Source organism: Macaca nemestrina, chromosome 19, assembly GCF_043159975.1.
Source record: "Macaca nemestrina isolate mMacNem1 chromosome 19, mMacNem.hap1, whole genome shotgun sequence".
NCBI classification, from domain to species: domain Eukaryota; kingdom Metazoa; phylum Chordata; class Mammalia; order Primates; family Cercopithecidae; genus Macaca; species Macaca nemestrina.
In genome coordinates this window covers 74,195,420-74,210,973 of record NC_092143.1, presented here as the reverse complement: position 1 = coordinate 74,210,973, position 15,554 = coordinate 74,195,420, and the positions used below count along the sequence as shown (strand labels likewise).

At 42.8% G+C, this 15,554-nt stretch overlaps 1 long non-coding RNA gene and 1 pseudogene across 2 annotated transcripts in view; one reads left to right on the top strand and one right to left on the bottom strand.

Annotated features, from left to right (window-relative positions):
* LOC105478824 (uncharacterized) overlaps positions 1-15,554 on the bottom strand; it is a 39,209-nt gene that overhangs the window by 13,308 nt on the left and 10,347 nt on the right. The gene's annotated exons all lie outside the window — the stretch shown is intronic.
* On the top strand, positions 6,283-6,365 carry LOC112426152 (small nucleolar RNA U13; annotated as a pseudogene).

Below are 15,554 nucleotides of genomic sequence, written 5' to 3'. Positions count from 1 at the left end.
CCAAAAAAAAAAAAAAAAATTAACCGGGTGTGGTGGCATGGTCCTGTAGTCCCAGCTACTCGGGAGGCTGAGGTGGGAGGTTTGCTTGAGCCTATGTCAGGTGGAGGCTGCAGTGAACTAAGATTGCACCACTGCACTCCAGCCTGGGTGACAGAGCAAGACTTCATCTCAAAAAAAGAAAAAACAAAACAAAACTAAAACTGAGAAATTGTAAAAATACCTATTTATTAAATACATGTAAAATAATAATATAAATTCATGACATGTAAATATAAGTAACATTTCACATTTTTATGAATAAAAACTCCATTTTATCAAATAAAAATATAGAAAGAAGGATAACATTATTTTATATTTCTGCATATCTCTTTAGTGCTTGGTTTAATAGAAGACAGTTGGATTCTCATACCTAATTCCTCAAGTAATCTCTTAAAATACGGTGTTTTGGTAAAAGCATCTAAAGAAAACCTGGCATCAAACAGATATGCAGTTGGAAAAAGGAGGAGTATTTTAAGTCTTTTCTCTTTTGTTGAGACAGAGTCTTACTCTGTCACCCAGCTGGAGTGCAATGGCATGATCTCAGCTCACTGCAACCTCCGCCTCCCAAGTTCAAGCAATTATCCTGCCTCAGCCTCCCGAGTATCTGGGATTGCAGGTGCCCACCACCACGCCTGGTTAATTTTTTGTATTTTTAGTAGAGATGGGGTTTTGCCATGTTGGCCAGACTGGTCTCGAACTCCTGACCTCAGGTGATCCACCTACCTTGGCCTCCCGAAGTGTTGCGATTACAAGCGTGAGCCACTGTGCCCAGTCTCAGTCTTTTAAGGTAATTGTGTTTGTTCCTCTTTGAAAACAATAAAACACAATAGTGATTGTTTCTCAGAAGTTAGTTGCAATGTGGATTCTGAAATCACATTCACAAACTTTTTTGTGCTGTTACATTAAAATGCATTGCCCTATCTTGTACTTTGATTGTGTTTTTTAACCACGCATGATTTTGTAACATCATGCTTTGGTCACTTGGAAAATAATGGTTCACTGAAGTATACACATCTTCCAAATGTTGACACATTTCATTGCACATAAAAGAAGTTGTTTCATTTACTATCTTCTCTGACTCTGTTGATATCAGGATTCTGTAAAGCCCATGGCAGTGGATGAGAGATTTTCCAAGTTAAATTTAAATTTAACTTTCGAATTTTTCCATTAGCAACATTTACTATCCATTTTTTTTTTTTTTTTTTTGCTTGAAATGTTAGACTTACTTCACTCATAGTTGAGAAAATAACTGTGAAATCCCACGTCCAACTAGCAGTAGTTTGCCTTTCTGGTTTCACATTGAAATGGTGTTCCACAGGCTAGGCATGGTGGCTCATGCCTGAAATGCCTTTAGGAGAATTGTTTGAGCCAGAAGTTCAAGACCAGCCTGGGCAAACAAAGCGAGACCCCAGTCTCTACAAAAAAAATTACAAAATTAGTTGGGCATGGTAGCACGTGCCTGTAGTCTCAAATACTCAGGAGGCTGAGGGGGGAGAATTGATTGAGCCCAGGAGTTTGAGGCTGCAATGAGCTATGATCCTACCACTACACTCTACACTGGGCAACAGAGCAAGGCCCATCTCTATAAAATGAATTTTTTTTTTTTTTTTTGAGACGGAGTCTTGCTCTGTCACCCAGGCTGGAGTGCAGTGGTGCGATCTTGGCTCACTCTAATCTCTGCCTCCTGGGTTCAAGCAATTCTCCTGCCTCAGCCTCCTGAGTAGCTTGGGACTACAGGGGCACGCTGCCATGCCCAGCTGATTTTTTTTTTTTTTTTGTATTTTAGTAGGCACAGGGTTTCACCGTGTTGCCCAGGCTGGTCTTGAACTCCTGAGCTCAGGCAATCTGCCCACCTCGGACTCCCAAAGTGCTAGGATCACAAGTGTGAGCCACCGTGCATGGCCTATAAAATATATAAAATTTTTTTTTTGAGACAAAATCTTGCTCTGTCACCCAAGCTGGAGTACAGTGGTGTGATTTTGGCTCTCCCGGGTTCAAGTGATTCCCCTGCCTCAGCCTCCTGAATAGTTGGGACTACAGGCGTGTGCCACCATGCCCGGCTAATTTTTTTGTATTTTAGTGGAGACGGGGTTTCGCCATGTTGGCCAGGATGGTCTCAATCTCCTGACCTCATGATCTGCCCACCTCGGCCTCCTAAAGTGCTCGGATTACAGGCATGAGCTGCCACCACACCAGGCCAAAATAATTTTTAAAAAATTTTAATTAAAAAATTAAAAATGATGTTCATGAAAAAATGGCTACCTCATCTTGCAACTCAAACAACTGCAGAAACACTGTTCCACAAGATCACTATCATACTCCATGCACATGAGAAGTGCTCTTCGGAACCTCCCATTTGGTCACACAGAATAGTAAAAAGATGTGAACTCAGGGTCAAGTTTTGATAAAATTGCCGATTTTTACTGCTTCATCAAGGACATTCTTAAGTAAAACTGTCTCTCCCTCCCCCCAGGCCCCAGAGTGTGGCAGTGGAGAGCGAGCGCTCACCATGGCTTCGATTTGTGAAGAGCTAGCAGTTTTATGTGCACCTGTTCCACATCAACAATGCAAATGTCAGCACGGTGAAAAAGGCAAACAATGCATTATTTGGAAAATAGTTCTGACCTCATGGGCCACCCAAAAGTGCCTCAGGTACCTCCAGGGGTATGGGCACTACATTTTGAGAATGGCAGCCATAGATTGTTTTTGGCATTTTCCTTCCTTCACTTAAGAATATATTCTGAGGCCGGGTGTGGTGGTTCACACCTATAATCCCAGCACTTTGGGAGGCCCAGGCAGGCGCATCACCTGAGGTCAGGAGTTCGAGACCATCCTGGCCAACATGTCGAAAACCTGTCTCTACTAAAAATATAAAAATTAGCCAGGTGTGGTAGCAGGTGCCTGTAATCCCAGTTACTCGGGTGACTGAGACAGGAGAATTGCTTGAACCCAGGAGGCGGAGGTTGCAGTAAGCTGAGAGCCTGCCACTGCACTCCAGCCTGGGTGACAGAGGGAAACTCTGTCTCAAAAAAAAAAAAAAAAAAGAATATATTCTGGGTCCGGTGCGGTGGCTCACACCTGTAATCCTAGAGCTCTGGGAGGCTGAGGCAGGCGGATCACTTGAGGTCAAGAGTTGGAGACCAGCCTGGCCAACCTGGGAAACCCCATCTCTATTAAAAATACAAAACTTAGCCAGGTGTGGTGGTGCACATCTGTAGTCCCAGCTACTCGGGAGGTTAAGGCAGGAGAATCGCTTGAACCTGGTGGGGCGGAGGTTGCAGTGTCCAAAATTGTGCCACTGCACTGAGCAAGGCTTGATCTCAAGGAAAAAAAAAGAGAATATATTCTGGAAATCACTCCATATCAGTTTATAGAGATCATCCTCATCAATTTTTTATTTATTTATTTTTTTTTTGAGACGGAGTCTCGCTCTGTCGCCCAGGCTGGAGTGCAGTGGCGTGATCTCCGCTCACTGCAAGCTCCGCCTCCCAGGTTCATGCCATTCTCCTGCCTCAGCCCCCAAGTAGCTGGGACTACAGTTGCCTGCCACCATGCCCGGCTAATTTTTTGTATTTTTAGTAGAGATGGGGTTTCACCGTGTTAGCCAGGATGGTCTCGATCTCCTGACCTCATGATCTGCCCGCCTCGGGCTCCCAAAGTGCTGGGATTACAGGCGTGAGCCACTGCGCCGGCCATCCTTATTAATTTTTTTATTGTTGCATAGGACCCCATTGTTTGGATGTACCATGGTTTAATTACTTTCTCTGGCATTTGGACTGAAATTCTAAACAGTGCTACAAAGAACAATCTTGTTCACATGTATTTTCATATTATTGAAGCTGTATCCTCAGAATGACTTCCTAAAAGTGTGATTCTCATGTCAAATAAATAAACGTGTGGCTTTGTTAGATATTGCCAAATTCCACTTCACAAAGGTTGTACCAACTTGCATTTCTACTAGCAATGAATGGGAATTCCTGCTTCTTTCTCCAGTCTTAGTGAACAAAATAGAATATGGAAGACAGACATATATTAGGCCCATAGGTTATCTGAACAGCTAACACCAGTCTTTTCTGAGAACCTTCTCCATTATGAGTCTATGGGTTGATTGAATAAGTGGACCCTAGCTGGGTCAGGGGCAGTGGCTCATGCCTGTAATCCCAGCACTTTGGGAGGCAGAGGCAGGCGGATCACTGGAGGTCAGGAGTTTGAGAGCAGCCTAGGCAACATGGTGAAACTCCATCTCTATACAAAATACAAAAATCAGCCAGGTGTGGTAGTATACATCTGTAGTCCCAGCAACTTGGGAGGCTGAGGTGTGAGAATTGTTTGAGCCCAGGAAGAGGGCGTTGCAGTGAGCCAAGACTGTGTCACTGCATTCCAGCCTAGGCGATAGAGCAAGACTCTGTCTCAAAAAAAAAAAAAAAAAAAAAAAGACCCAAGCCAGAACTGGGCCTGAGATTAGGGCTAAGATCTTAGTGTGTCTCAGGAAATTCAAAGTTGGGGCCTGCTCACTTATACATGGCCATATACCAAACAAAATAGATAAAAGGATATATGTAAAAACACTTTCTCCTACTATACTCTCACAACATAGGCTGATGCTGTGACCAAATGTGGGGGCAGGGCAGGGCAGGGGGAGGGTGCGGGTTTCCTCACACACCAAGCAAGCAATCAACTGCAACAGATTCTCCAGCATACCCCAGTTGGATGTCCTTGTAACTGCCTGATGGGTTCTTCCTGCACAGACTCAATCCACTGAGCCCACGGCATTGCAGTCAAGAAAGAGTTTAGTTGACACGAGGCTGGCACTAAGCAGGAGACAGTCATCACCCAAATCAATATCCCAGAATGCTTGGAGGTTAGGGGTTTTTCAAGGATAGTTTGGTAGGCAGGAGGCTAGGGAAGGGGCCACACTGATTGTCTGGGGATGCAATCCTAAGGGTGTGGAAAACTGTCCTTGTATGCTAAGTTGGCTTCTGGGTGGGACCCACGAGAGGAGTCACTGGTCTGGGTGGGGCCATCCAGTACTTAGAAATGCAAAAGCCTGAAAAGACATCCCAGAAGGTCAATCCTAGGCTCTACAATAGTGATGTTATTTACAGGATTAATTGGGGAAGTTGCAAACCTTGTGACTTTTGGAATAATGGCTGGTAATTATTTAACTACGCCCACATCTTAGTAGAATTCAGGCCCCTCTCATCCTCCTAACTTCATGCTGTTCATCAGTTTTACAAGGGTAGTTTAGTTTTTGGAAAGGGCTATCATCACGTAAACTATAAACTAAATTTCTCCCATGGTTAGCTTGGCCTATGCCCAGGTATGAGCAAGGACAGCCAGTCTGTGAGGGTAGAAGCAAGATGGAGTTAGCCATGTCAGATTTCTCTTGCTGTCATAATTTTGCAAAGGCAGTTTCATCCTCTAGAATTCAGTTCAGTTCTGACACCATCTACCTGAAGGTAACATCAAATCTCATGGGTTGAGAGTTCAGTCCCACAAGACAGCTCCACTTCAGACGTCACAAATAGCAGGTTGACACCAATACTTCTGACCAACTGGCTATACATCAGGGTTCCCATACCCCTTCCACAGGTTTGATTAATTTGCTAGAGCAGCTCACAGACCTTTGGGAAACACTTACTTAAGTTTACCTGTTTATTATAAAGGATTTTAGAAAGGATACAGATGAACAGCCAGATGGAAGAGATGCAAAGGGCAAGGTATGGGGAAGGGGTGCAGAGCTTCCGTGCCCGCTCCAGGCACATCACCCTCCCAACACCTCCAAGTGTTAAGCAATTCAGAAGCTCTCCAACCTCCGTCCTTTGGGGGCTTTATGGCGGGGTCATTAAGTAGGCATGATTGATTACATCATTGGCCATCGGTGAACAACTCAAACTTCAGCTACTCTCTCCTCCCCGAGGCTGGGGGTGCGGCTGAAAGTCCCTACCCTCTAATCATATGACAACCACTATCCTGGGGCTATCCAGGAGCTCCCACCCACCCACCCAAAGGTCAACTCATTAGCATACATGGAGATTCCAAGGATTTTAGAAGTTGCTTGCCAGGAAATGGGTAGAAGACCAAGTTGTATTTCACAATGTCACAGGGGGGAAATCTGGTTTGCAGAAGCTGATATGAGAATGACCTCAGTTACTGATGGCTTCTCTATTTGCTGTTCCAGATCCTGCAAGGCGTGGCTGAACTTCCCACCCTTGGATTACAGTAAAAACTTAACTGCATGTGATTCTTTGTAGTTTATAAACATGATGATTGGGTTTTCACACAGATATGCCTCCCTCAAACCTTGGCACATTACTCATCTGACATCAAAACAAAAAAAAACGTACTTTGCTGATATTATTAATGATGATTACTTAAAAAATAATCATAATTAGAGAAATAGCTACAATACAATGAGATATGTGCTTGATCATAAACCTACATTAAGTAGGTCACAGCTTGAGTTGCTCTCACATAGACCCAAATACACATGGAAGAATGTGACTTGTGTCTGTGTCACAGTGTGAACATAAGCACTCCAGGGCTACAGCAGTTCCACGATGTTGGTGATGCAGACCCCTTCTGTATTGTCACTCCGTTGTGGCTGCCCTCTTTAGTTTAAGACAGCTGCTTTAGCTCTCTCTACCTCTCAACCTTTAGGCCACTGGAAAGAGAGGAAGAAAGTAGGGCAGGTGTATTTTTTTTGTTTTGTTTTGTTTTGTTTTGTTTTTGAGACGGAGTCTCGCTCTGTAGCCCAGGCTGGAGTGCAGTGGCCGGATCTCAGCTCACTGCAAGCTCCGCCTCTCAGGTTCAAGCAATTCTCCTGCTTCAGCCTCCTGAGTAGCTGGGATTACAGATGACCACCTCCATGCCCAGTTACTTTTTATATTTCTAATAGAGACGGGGTTTCACCACGTTGGCCAGGCTACTCTCGAACTCCTGACCTCAAGTGATTTGCTCACCTCTGCCTCCCAAAGTGCTGGGATTTCAGACGTGAGCCACTGTGCCCGGCCAATATCACTGTTTTTCACTTTTATATCTTTCCCACTGGGAGGTCTTCGGGGCGATAACACTTATGGAGTGTTCAACTTCTATGGTAACAATGCCGTCTGTTGCAATACCTCCTGAAGGACCTGCCTGAGGTTGCTTTACACTTAATTTTTTTTTTAAATAAACAGAAAGAGTACACTCTAAAATAACAATTAAAAATATAGTATAGATGGGTGCGGTGGCTCACACCTGTAATCTCAACACTTTAGGAGGCTGAGACGGGCGGATCACCTGAGGTCGGGAGTTTGAGACCAGAATGGCCAACATGGAGAAACCCCATCTCAATTAAAAATACAAAATTACCTAGGTGTGGTGGTGCATGCCTGTAATCCCAGCTACTCGGGAGGCTGAGGCAGGAGAATCACTTGCACCTGGGAGGTGGAGGTTGCAGTGAGCCAAGATCACGCCATTATACTCCAGCCTGGGGCAACAAGAGCCAAACTCCGTCTCAAAAAAAATAATAATTTTATATATATGTATACATGTATATATATAGTATAGTAAACTCATAAAACAGGTAACTTAGTCATTTATTATCAAGTGCTAGGACATCAAGTACAGTAGGTTTGTTCACACCAGCATCAGCATCACCACAAACATGTGAATAATCTGTTGCACCACAAAGTTAGGACAGCTTTGACGTCACAAGACAACAGGAATTTTTCAGCTCCCTTATAATCTTATGGGACCTCCATCATATACATAGTCTGTCATTGACCAAAATGTTATGACGTACATGACTGTATATAATTTCTCCTCACATCCCATTGACTAGAACCAAGTCACACTGTCAAACTCACCTGCTAAGGAGTGTAAGAAATACAGCCTTTGGGCTGGGCGCGGTGACTCATGCCTGTAATCCCAGCACTTTAGGAGGCTGAGGCGGGCAGATCATTTGAGGTCAGGAGTTTGAGACTAGCCTGGCCAACATGGTGAAACCCTGTCTCTACTAAAAATACAAAAATTAGCTGAGTGTGGTGGCGGGCGCCTGTAATCCCAGCTACTTGGGAGGCTGACGCAGGAGAATTTCTTGAACCTGAAATTCTCAATAAAGAGAATTTGGGAGGTGGAGGTTGCAGTGAGCCAAGATTGCGCCATTGCACTCCAGTCTGGGCGACAAGAGCGAGACTCCATCTTAATAATAATAATAATAATAATAATACCAAAAGAAATATAGCCTTCGGTTGAATAGCCATGTGCTAGAGAAAGAGAGAGCACATGTGAGACAACCAGCAGTCTCTGTTATAGTCCACTCCTGGTTACCCAAATATTCATGTTCCCCCTTCTTTTTTCTATATATAAAACATACTTTTCTCCCTTCCAAGTAAAATAATGCAGTGTTCCATCCAGCTACTGCATTCAGTTCAAAATCTAGGATCTCAGTGATATTAAGTCCTCTTCACCAGGACAACCGATGACTCAGGTGAGCATCTTCTAAAAGACAAGTTATCTGTCTTCCCACCTCCACCCACCAAAAAGATAGTGGTGAATAAGGAATTGCTTAATAAAAGTCCTCTTTCAGAAAAGAAAAGAAATGGAGGGAAAGAACAATCACTGGACTACTATAATGATAAAATTCCTACTGAGCTTAAATTGCAGATTTACCAACGTACTATTGCCAAGTACATTTGATCCTGATTCTGTCAAGAAAACTCCTTGCTCATTGTCCTTTCTGGCTCTTGGCTTTGCCTCTAGAAGGTTCTTCCATTAGTTATCCTCCATAGCCACATCTGAAGTGACATTGAAGACTATGCTCTCGTGTAGGTTCTGTTTGAGTGGCTCCAGGGGATGCTTTAGAAGTTGAAGAGCTACAGATTATTAAAGGCCAGTCTTGTGAATTATCAATCTACTTCTGATGTATTTTCTTCCATTCAGTTCTTTGGGCAAGTAACCACAGCCATAGATCTTTTCTGGAAAGAGTTCTTTTTTTTTTTTTTTTTTTTTTGGAGACAGAGTCTTGCTCTGTCACCCAGGCTGGAGTGCCGTGGTGCAATCTCTGTCATTGCAACCTCTGCCTCCCAGATTCAAGCGATTCTCCTGCCTCAGCCTCCTGAGTAGCTGGGATTACAGGCGTGCACCACCACACCAAGCTAATTTTTGTATTTTTAGTAGACGTGAGCTTTCACCATGTTGGTCAGGCTGGTCTCAAACTCGTGAGCTTGTGATCCACCCACCTCGGCCTTGAAAAGTGCTGGGATTACAGGTGTGAGCCACCACGCCCAGCCTTGGAAAAAGTTCTTAAGACTGAAGACTCTCCTCTTTTACTCACTAGCTGGTATATGGCATGAACTCCACACTTGCAATATTATGATGGATACTCTGAGGCTGTATAAAGCAATATCCTTGGACTGGAAGGCAGCTTTATCATTCTGGCCGGCTCTCATTGTCTGGTTTGGTAAAAAACACCTGAGAAGCCTTTACAAATCCTCCTGTGAGGAAATGTATTCCATTCCAGTCTGCTTTCCAACTGACTAATTCTTGCCTTGGTTCATCAATCTCACAGAACTTGGCTAAAAGCAGCAAAAAGCAGTCAAAATACATAAACATTGATATTTCTCAAAAACCCTTTCTAGAACTAAGGGCTAAGGGCCTGACTGACATGTGAACTGTCTTCCAAGATATTGCAGGAGATAATTTGTCTGAAATTAATATAGCTACCATAGCTTTCTTTTGATTAGTGTTAGTGTGGCATACCTTTATTCATCCTTTTACTTTTCGTCTGTGTCTGCATATTTAAAGTGAGTTTCTTGTAAACAACATATAGTTGGGTGGTGTTATTTTATCCACTCTGATAGTCTCTGTCTTTTAATTAATGTATTTAGATCATTCACATTTACAGTGATCATTGATATAGTTGGATTAACATGTACCTTAATTGTAGTTTATTTTATTTAATTGCTCTTATTCTTTGTTTCCTTTTTGTTTTCCACACTTTTTCTTTCGTTTTTTTTTTTTTTTTTTTTTTTTGAGACAGAGTCTTGCTCTGTCATCCAGGCTGGAGTGCAGTGGTGTGATCTTGGCTTACCACAACCTCTGCCTCCTGGGTTCAAGCAATTCTCCTGCCTCAGTCTCCTGAGTAGCTGGGATTACAGGTGTGTGCCTCCACACCTGGCTAATTTTTTTTTGTATTTTTAGTACTCTACTAAACGGGTTTCACCATGTTGGTCAGGCTGGTCTCGAACTTCTGACCTCGTGATTTGCCCACCTTGGCTTCCCAAAGTGCTGGGATTACAGGTGTGAGCCACCGTACCCAGCCTGTCTTGTTTGGTTTTATTAATATTATTATTATTATTATTATTATTATTATTTTTTTTTTTGAGACGGAGTCTCACGCTGTTGCCCAGGCTGGAGTGCAGTGGCGCGATCTCGGCTCACTGCAAGCTCCGCCTCCCGGGTTCCCGCCATTCTCCTGCCTCAGCCTCCTGAGTAGCTGGGACTACAGGCGCCCGCCACCGCGCCCGGCTAATTTTTTGTATTTTTAGTAGAGACGGGGTTTCACTGTGGTCTCGATCTCCTGACCTTGTGATCCGCCCGCCTCGGCCTCCCAAAGTGCTGGGATTACAGGCTTGAGCCACCGCGCCCGGCCTATTAATATTATTTTTTGAGACAGAGTCTCACTCTGTCGCCCAGGCTGGAATGCAGTGGCACGATCTTGGCTCACTACAAACTCCACCTCCCAGGTTCACGCCTTTCTCCTGTCTCAGCCTCCCGAGTAGCTGGGACTACAGGTGCCTGCCACCACGCCTGGCTAATTTTTATGTATTTTTAGTAGAGACGGTGTCTCACCGCGTTAGCCAAGATGGTCTTGATCTCCTGACCTCGTGATCTGCCCGCCTCAGCCTCCCAGAGTGCTGGGATTACAGGCTTGAGTCACCACACCCGGCAATATTATTTTTTTGAGAGGGGGTCTCACTCTGTCACCCAGGCTGGATCCTGTACAGTGGCGCAATCTTGGCTCACTGCAACCTCCACCTCCTGGGTTTAAGCAATTCTTTTGCCTCAGCCTCCTGAGTAGCTGCGATTACAGGCACCCACCATCACACAGGGCTAATTTTTGTATTTTTAGTAGAAATGGGGTTTCACCGTGTTGGCCAGGATGGTCTCAAACTCTGCCTGACCTCAAGTGATCCACCCACCTTGTCCTCCTGAAATGCTGGGATTACAGACTTGAGCCACTGTGCCTTACCACTTGTTTGGTTTTAATTGAGCATTTACATGATTCCATTTTTTCTTCTTTCTTTGTGTATCAATTACACTTTAAAAATGTTTTCAGTCATTGTCCTAGAGTTTGCAATATATATTTACAAATAATATATGTCCACTTTCAAATAACATTCTACAAATTCATGGGTGGTACACATACCTTATAACATAGTATTTCCAATTCTTCCCTCCCATCCCTTATAACGTTGTTGTCATATATTTCACTAATCCATAAGCTGTAATCATCCAATATATTGTTGCTATTATTTTGAACAAACTGTTTTTTGTTAGATCAGTTAAGAATAACAAAACTAAAACATGTTATTTTAACCTTTATTTCTCAGTGCTTTATTTCTCAAATACTTTTTTTTTTTTTTGAGACAGAGTCTCACTCAGTCACACAGACTGGAGTACAACAGCATGATCTCAGCTCACTGTAACCTCCACCTCCTGGGTTCCAGCAATTCTCCTCCCTCAGCCTCCCCAGTAACTGGGATTACAGGCTCCTGCCACCACGCCCTGCTAACTTTTTGTATTTTTGGTAGAGACGGGGTTTCACTATGTTGGCCAGGCAGGTCTTGAACTCCTGACTTCAGGTGATCCACCCGCCTCAGCCTCCCAAAATGCTGGGATTACAGGCATGAGCAACTGCACCCAGCCCTCAAACACTTCTTTTTACACAGATGCAAGTTTCTGACCTATAACACTTTCCTTCTCTCTGAAGAACTTCTTTTAGCATTTCTTGCAAGGCAAGTCTATGGGAGATACATTCTGAAGGATAATTTTACTGGATACAGAATTCTAGGTTGCTGTTTTTTTCTTTCAATGTTTTAAATATTTTATTCCACTGTCTTCTTGCTTGCATGATTTCTGAAGAGAAGGCCAATGCAATTCTTATTCTTTTTTTGCTCTTGTGGCCTAGGCTGAAGTGCAATGGCTCACTGCAACCTCTGTGTCCCTGGTTCCAGCAATTCTCCTGCCTCAGCCTCCTGAGTAGCTGGGATTACAGATGCATACCACCACACCTGGCTAATTTTTGTATTTTTAGTAGAGATGGGATTTCACCATGTTGGCCAGGCTAGTCTCAAACTCCTGACCTCAAATGATTTGCCCACTTCAGCCTCCCAAATGCTGGGGTTACAGGCGTAAGCCACCATGCCGGCCTCAATTCTTTTTCTTATTCCTCTATACATAAAGTGGTTTTCCTCACCCTCTGGCTTCTTTCTCGGTTTTCTTCTTGTCTTTGACTTTATGTAGTTTGAATATGATACACCCAAGTGCAGAATTTTTGTTATTTATCCTGCATGGTATTATCTTAACTTCTTGGATCTGTGATTTAGTGTCTTTTGTTAATTTTGGAAAATTTTAGCTATTATTACTGAAAAAATTTCCTTTGTTTCTCCTTCAGGAACTCTAATTATGCGTATGTTACACCTTTTGTAATTATCCCACAGTTCTTGGATATCCTGCAGTGGTGTGATCATAGCTCATCGTAGCCTCAAACTCCCAGGCTCAAGTGATCCTCCCACCTCAGCCTCCCAAGTAGCTGGGACTACAGATGAACGCCACCTTGCCCAGGTAATTAAAAAAAAAAATGTAGAGATGAGGTCTCACTTTGTTGCCCAGCCTTCTCAAACTTTTAAAAAAACTGTAGTAAAGGCAGGGCGCGGTGGATCATGCTTGCAATCCCAGCACTTTGGGAGGCCGAGGTGGGTGGACCATGAGGTCAGGAGATCGAGACCACCCTGGCTAACACTGTGAAACTCCATCTCTACTAAAAATACAAAAAATTAGCTGGGCATGGTGGTGGGTACCTGTAGTCCCAGTTACTTGGGAGGCTGAGGCAGGAGAATGGCGTGAACCTGGGAGACAAAATTTGCAGTAAGCCGAGATTGCACAACTGCACTCCAGCCTGGGTGACAGAGCGAGACTCTGTCTGAAAAAAAAAAAAAAAAAAAAAAAAAAATTGTAGTAAAAAACACATACAAAATTTACCATCTTAACTATTTTTAAGTGTATAGTTCTGTAGCATTAATTACATTCAGGGATCTCTGCCATTTTTAATCTTGCAAAATTGAAACTTTATACCCATTAAACAACAATTCCTATTTCTACCTCTCCCAAGCCCCTGGTAACTACTATTTTACTTTCTGTCTCTATAAATTTGACTATTTTAAACACGTTATATGAGTTAAATCATATAGGACTTGTCTTTTTGTGACTGGCTTATTTCACTTAGCATAATATCCTCAAGATTTATCCATGTTATAGCATGTGACAGGATTTCCTTCTTTTCAAGACTGAGTAAGATTCCATTATATATTTACATCACATTTTGTTTATCCATTAATTCATTGATGAACATTTGGGTTGCTTCCACACCTTGGCTATGGTGAATAATGCTGCTATGAGCATGGGTATGCAAACATCTCTTCGAGGCCCTGCTTTCATTCTTTTAGAAACATACCTAGAAGTGGAATTGCTAGATTATATGGTAATTCTATATTTATTAATTTTTTGAGGAACCACCATATTGCTTTCTATAGTGGCTGCACCATTTTAGATTCCCACCACCAATGCACAGGGCTTTCAATTTCTTTACATCCTCATCAACACTTATTTTATGTATGTATGTATGTATGTATGTTTTTTGTGTTTTTTTTTTGAGACAGAGTCTCACTCTGTTGCCCAGGCTGGAGTGCAGTGGCATGATCTTGGCTCGCTGCAGCCTCGGTCTCCCAGGTTCAAGCAATTCTCTCACCTCAGCCTCCTGAGTTGCTGGGATTATAGAGGCGTGCCACCACACCTGGCTATTTTTTGCATTTTTAGTATTTTAGTAGAGATGGAGTTTCACCATGTTGACCAAGCTGGTCTCAAAACTTCCTGACCTCAGGCAATCCTCCCACCTCAGCCTCCCAGAGCTGGGATTACAGGCATGAGCCACCGTGCCAGGGCTTATTTATATATTTATTTGATAGTAGTTATTCTAATGGGTGTGAGGTGGTATCTTATTGTGGTTTCGATTTGCATTTCTCTAATGATTATTGATATTGAACATCTTTTTATGTTTGTTGGCCATTTGTATTTTATCTTTGGAGAAATGTCAAGTCCTTTACCCATGCTTAAATCAGGTTACTTTCTTTTTTCTTTTTCTTTTTTTTTTGTTTTTTTGAGATGGAGTCTTGCTCTGTTGCCCAGTTTGGAGTACAATGGCATGATCTCGGTTCACTGCAACCTCTGCCTCCCAGGTTCAAGTGATTCTCCTGCCTCAGTCTCCTGAGTAGCTGGGATTACAGGCAGGCGCCACTATGCCCTGCTAATTTTCGTATTTTTAGTAGAGGAGGGTTTTCACCATGTTGGCCAGGCTGGTCTTGAATGCCTGACCTCAGGTGATCCACCCGCCTCGGCCTCCCACAGTGCTGGGATTACAGGCGTGAGCTACCGTGCCCAGCTTGCTCTTTTCTTGTTGAGTGGGAGACTAATGTTTATATGGAGCATACAGAATCAGATACGCATCTAGGGTAGTCCCTTGATGGGAATTAGAAGTCACTATGTGGATTATGAGTTTTGTGCATTTTATCTATCAATAAAGAAGATCAACAATAAGAAGATCAACATAAAAAAGACGCTTCATAAGAAAGTAAAGAAAAAACCAACTAACCAACAAACACAAAAAAAATATAAAGCATTCTCCTGACCTAATACAAGCATGATGTCTTCTATATGTGGTGTATGGTTTGCAGTTCTGGTTGCCGAAGGTCAAGGAAAAGATAATTATTCTCAATAAGGTCCAGAAATTTGTGGCATGGGGAACCAACTAAAGCAGAGGTCAAAATCTGGTTGCCATTTTCATCTATATTTCCCTACAGAAAGTTAAGTCTTTATGTGGAATGAATTTTGTCATTTAATCTAACTTTGTTTTTTCCAAATGGTTTTTCAATTCTCTCAACATTATTGAGTTTATTTTCCTCCATCTTAATTTATATGCTTTAATCTTATATGAGTTCCAGTGTATTTATGGTTGTCCTTTTTTATTTATTCGTGTGCCAAAATCACAGTATTATAACTATTGTACATTTTAATTTATTTTTTAATTTTTTTTGAGATGGAGTTTTGCTCTTGTCACTTAAGCTGGAGTATAATGGCACGATCTCAGCTCACTGCAACCTTGGCCTCCCAGGTTCAAGTGATTCTCCTGCCTCAGTCTCCTGAGTAGATGAGATTACAGGCACCTTCCATCATGCCCATCTAATTGTTGAATT